Source organism: Erinaceus europaeus, unplaced genomic scaffold (assembly GCF_950295315.1).
Source record: "Erinaceus europaeus unplaced genomic scaffold, mEriEur2.1 scaffold_289, whole genome shotgun sequence".
Taxonomy (NCBI): domain Eukaryota; kingdom Metazoa; phylum Chordata; class Mammalia; order Eulipotyphla; family Erinaceidae; genus Erinaceus; species Erinaceus europaeus.
This window is the reverse complement of record NW_026647605.1, coordinates 147501-153006: the sequence shown is the minus strand read 5'-3', so window position 1 is coordinate 153006 and position 5506 is coordinate 147501.

Here is a 5506-nt window from a genome sequence, read left to right as displayed (position 1 = left end):
CTTGGGGGTCAATGGGTGTTTGGGGGTCAATGGGGGTCTGCGGGAGGTCAGGGGGTCTTGGGGGTTCAATGGGGTCTGGGGGTCAATAGGCGTTTTGTGGGTCAATGGGGGTCTTGGGGGTCATTGGGTGTCTTGGGGTCAATGGGGTCCTGGTGGAGGTCAGGGGGTCTTGGTGGTTCAGTGGGGTTTTGGCGGTCAATGGGGGTTGGGGGTCAATGGGGGTCATTGGGTGTCTTGGGGTCAGTGGGGGTCTGGTGCAGGTCAGGGGGTCTTGGGGGTTCAATGGGGTCTTGGGGGTCAATTGGGGTCTTGGGTCAATGGGCATATTGGGGGTCAATGTGTGTCTTGGGGGTCATTGGGGGTCTGAGGGTGGTCAGGGTGTCTTGGGGGTTCAGTGGGGCTCTTGGGGTTCATGGGGGTCTTGTGGGTCAATGGGTGTCTTGGTGGGTCAATGGGGGCCTGGGGGAGGTCAGGGGATCTTGGGGGTTCAATGTGGCCTTGGGGGTCAATGGGCGTCTTGTGGATTCAATGGGGTCTTGGGGGTCAACGAGTGTCTTGGGGGTCAATGGGTGTCTTGGGGTTCAAAGGGGGTCTGGGGGAGGTCTGGTGGACTTGTTGTTCAATGGGGTTTTGGGGTTCAATGGCCTTGTGTGTCAATGGGGGTCTTGGGGGTCAATGTGAGTCTTGGGGGTCAATGGGAGTTTTGGGGGTCATTGCATGTCTTGGCGTCAATGAGGGTCTGGTGGTGGTCAGGGCATCTTGGGGGTTCAATGTGGTTTTGGGGGTCAATGGGGGTCTTGGGGTCAATGGGGTTTTGGGGGTCAATGGGGTCTTGGGGTCAATGGGGATCTTGGGGGTCATTGGGTGTCTTGGGGGTCAATGGGGGTCTGGTGGAGGTCAGGGGGTCTTGGGGGTTCAATGGGGTCTTGGGGGTCAATGGGGTTCTTGGGGTCAATGGGGATATTGGGGGTCAATGGGTGTCTTGGGGGTTCATGGGGGTCTGGGGGAGGTCAGGGGGTCTTGGGGTTTCAATAGGGTCTTGTGGGTCAATTGGTGTCTTGGGGTTCAATGGTGGTCTTGGGGGTCAGTGGGGTTCTGGGGGAGGTCAGGGTGTCTTGGGGGTTCATAGGGGTCTTGGGGTCAATGGGGGTCTTGGGGGTCATGGCTGTCTGAGGGGGTCAATGTGGTTCTGGGGGAGGTCAGGTGGTCTTGGAGGTTCAGTGGGGTCTTGGAGTTCAATGGGGGTCTTGGGGGTCATTGGGTGTCTTGGGGTCAATGGGGGTCTGGTGAAGGTCAGGGTGTCTTGGGGGTTGAATGGGGTCTTGGGGGTCAATGGGGGTCTTGAGGTCAATGGGTATATTGGATGTCAATGGGTGTCTTGGGGGTCAATGGGAGTCTGGGGGAGGTCAGGGGGTCTTGGGGGTTCAATGGGGTCTTAGGGTCAATGGGGGTCTTGGGGGTCATGGGTGTCTGAGGGGGTCAATGTGGTTCTGGGGGAAGTCAGGTGGTCTTGGGGGTTCAATGGGGTCTTGGGGGTCAATGAGGATCTTGGGGGTCAATGGGGATTTTGGGTGTCAATGGGGATCTTGGGTTTCAATGGGGGTCTGGGGTGGTCAGGGGTCTTGGGGGTTCAATGGGGTCTTGGGGGTCAATGGGTGTCTTGGGGTCAATAGGGTCTTGGTGTCAATGGGTGTTTGGGGGTCAATGGGGGTCTGCAGGAGGTCTGGCAGTCTTGGGGGTTCAATGGGGTCTTGGGGTCAATGGGGGTCTTGGGGGTCAATGGGGATCTTGGGGGTCAATGGGTGTCTTGGGGGGTCAATGGAGGTCTGGGTGAGGTCAGGGGGTCTTGGGGGGTCAATGGGGTCTTGGGGGTCAATGGTGGTCTTGGGGTTCAATGGAGGTCTTGGGGTTCAATTGGGGTCTGGGGGAGGTCTGGGGGTCTTGGGGGTTCAGTGGGTTCTTGGGGATCAATGGGGGTCTTGGGGGTCAATGGGGGTCTTAGGGGTCATTGGGTTTCTTGGGGTCAATGGTGGTCTGGTGGAGGTCAGGGTGTCTTGGGGGTTCAATGGGGTCTTTGGGTCAATGGGGTCTGGGGGAGGTCAGGGTGTCTTGGGTGTTCAATGTGGTCTTGGGGGTCAATGAGTGTCTTGGGGGGGTCAATGGGTGTCTGGGGAGGTCAGGGGGTCTTGGGGGGTCAATGGGGGTCTTGGGGGTTCAGTGGGGTCTTGGGGTCAATGGGTGTCTTGGGGGTCATTGGGGGTCTGGGGTGGTCAGGGGTCTTGGTGTTCTATGGGGTTTTGGGCGTCAATGGGGTTCTGGGGGAGGGCAGGTGGTCTTGGAGGTCAATGGGTTTCTTGGTGTTCAATGGGGGTTTTGGGGTCAATGGGGTCTTGGGGGTCAATGGTGGTCTGGGGGAGGTCAGGGGGTCTTGGGGGTTCAATGGAGTCTTGGGGTCAATGGGAGTCTTGGGGGTCAATATGGATCTTGTGGGTCAATGTGTGTCTTGGGGGTCAATGGGGGTCTGGGGAGGTCAGGGGTTCTTGGTGTTCATTGGGGTTTTGGGGGTCAATGGGGGTCTTGGGGTCAGTGGGGTTCTGGGGGAGGTCAGGGCGTCTTGGGGTTCAATGGGGTCTTCGGTTCAATGGGCTTCTTGAGGTTCATGGGGGTCTGGGGGGGTCAATGTGGGTCTGGGGGAGGTCAGGTGGTCTTGGGGGTTCATTGGGTCTTGGGGGTCTATGGGGGTCTTGGGGGTCAATGGGGTCTTGGGGATCAATTCGGGTTGGGGGTCTATGGGGTCTCAGGAAGGTCAGGGGGTCTTGGGGGTTCTATGGGGTCTTGGGGGTCAATGGGGGTCTTGGGGGTCTATGGGGGCCTGGGGGAGCTCAGGGGGTCTTGGGGGTTCAATGGGGTCTTGGGTGTCAATGGGGGTCTTGGGTGTCAATGGGGGTCTTGGGGGTCAATGGGTGTTTGGGGGTCAATGGGGGTCTGGGGGAGGTCAAGGGGTCTTGGGCATTCAATGGGGTCTGGGGGTCAATGGGGGTCTTGGGGGTCAGTGGGTATCTTGGGGGGTCAATGGGTGTCTGGGGAGGTCAGGAGGTCTTGGTGGTTCAATGGGGTCTTGGGGGTCAATGGACGTCTTGGGGTTCAATGGGATCTTGGGGGTCAATGAGGGTCTTTGGGGTCAATGGGTGCCTTGGGGTTCAATGGGGTTCTTGGTGTCAATGGGGGCTGGGGGATGTTCGGGGGTCTTGGGGGTTCAGTGGGGTCTTGGGGTTCTGGGGGGTCATTGGGTGTCTTGGGGTCAATGGGGGTCTGGTGGAGGTCAGGGTGTCTTGGGGGTTCAATGGGGTCTTGGGGGTCAATGGGGGTCTTGGGGTCAATGGGGATCTTGGGGGTCAATGGGTGTCTTGGGGGCCAATGTGGGTCTGGGGGTGATCAAGGGGTCTTGGTGTTCAATGGGGTTTTGGGGGTCAATGGGCGTCTTGGGGGTCAATGGGGGTCTGTGGGAGGTCAGGGGATGTTGGGGGTTCAATGGGGTCTTTTGGTCAATGGGGGTCTTGGGGGTCATGGGTTCTGGGGGGGTCAATGTGGGTCTGGGGGAGGTCAGGGGGGTCAATGTGGATCTTGGGGGTCAATGGGTGTCTTGGGGGTCAATGGGGATCTTGGGGGTCAGTTGGTGTCTTGGGCGTAAATGGTGGTCTGGGTTGGTCAGGGGGTCTTGGTGTTCAATGGGGATCTTGGGCGTCAATGGGTGTCTTGGGGGTCAATGGGGGTCTTGGGGGTCAATGGGGGTCTTGGGGGTCAATGGTGGTCTGGGGGAGGTCAGGGGGTCTTGGGGGTTCAATGGGGTCTTGGGGTCAATGGGGGTCTTGGGGGTCAATATGGATCTTGTGGGTCAATGTGTGTCTTGGGGGTCAATGGGGGTCTGGGGAGGTCAGGGGGTCTTGGTGTTCAATGGGGTTTTGGGGGTCCATTGGGGTCTTGGAGTCAGTGGGGTTCTGGGGGAGTTCAGGGGGTCTTGGGGGTTCAATGGGGTCTTGGGGGTCAATGGGGGTCTTGGTGGTCAATGGGGGTCTTGGGGGTCAATGGGGGTCTGGGGGAGGTCAGGGCGTCTTGGGGTTCAATGGGGTCTTCGGTTCAATGGGCTTCTTGAGGTTCATGGGGGCCTGGGGGGGTCAATGTGGGTCTGGGGGAGGTCAGGTGGTCTTGGGGGTTCATTGGGTCTTGGGGGTCTATGGGGGTCTTGGGGGTCAATGGGGGTCTGGGGGGTCTATGGGGGTCTGGGGGAACTCAGGGGGTCTTGGGGGTTCAATGGGGTCTTGGGGGTCAATGGACGTCTTGGGGGTCAATTTGGGTTGGGGGTCAATGGGGTCTCAGGAAGGTCAGGGGGTCTTGGGGGTTCTATGGGGTCTTGGTGGTCAATGGGGGTCTTGGGGGTCTATGGGGGTCTGGGGGAACTCAGGGGGTCTTGGGGGTTCAATGGGGTCTTGGGTGTCAATGGGGGTCTTGGGGGTCAATGGGTGTTTGGAGGTCAATGGGGGTCTGGGGGAGGTCAGGGGGTCTTGGGTGTTCAATGGGGTCTGGGGGTCAATGGGGGTCTTGGGGGGTCAATGGGGGTCTGGTGGAGGTCAGGAGGTCTTGGTGGTTCAATGGGGTCTTGGGGGTCAATGGACGTCTTGGGGGTTCAATGGGGTCTTGGGGGTCAATGAGGGTCTGCGGGGTCAATGGGTGTCTTGGGGTTAACTGGAGTTCTTGGTGTTCAATGGGGGTCTGGGGGATGTCAGGGGGTCTTCAGGGTTCAGTGGGGTCTTGGGGTTCAATGGGGGTCTTGGGGGTCATTGGGTGTCTTGGGGTCAATGGGGGTCTGGTGGAGGTCAGGGGGTCTTGGGGGTCAATGGGTGTCTTGGGGGTCAATGGGGGTCTGGGGATGGTCAAGGGGTCTTGGTGTTCAATGGGGTTTTGGGGGTCAATGGGCGTCTTGGGGGTCAATGGGGGTCTGTGGGAGGTCAGGGGATGTTGGGGGTTCAATGGGGTCTTTTGGTCAATGGGGGTCTTGGGAGTCATTTGGTCTGGGGGGGTCAATGTGGGTCTGGGGGAGGTCAGGGGGTCTTGGGGGTTCAATGGGGTCTTGGGGTCAATAGGGGTCTTGGTGTTCAATGTGGATCTTGGGGGTCAATGGGTGTCTTGGGGGTCAATGGGGGTCTGGGGATGGTCAAGGGGTCTTGGTGTTCAATGGGGTTTTGGGGGTCAATGGGCGTCTTGGGGGTCAATGGGGGTCTGTGGGAGGTCAGGGGATGTTGGGGGTTCAATGGGGTCTTTTGGTCAATGGGGGTCTTGGGAGTCATTTGGTCTGGGGGGGTCAATGTGGGTCTGGGGGAGGTCAGGGGGTCTTGGGGGTTCAATGGGGTCTTGGGGTCAATAGGGGTCTTGGTGTTCAATGTGGATCTTGGGGGTCAATGGGTGTCTTGGGGGTCAATGGGGGTCAATGGGTGTCTTGGGGGTCAAT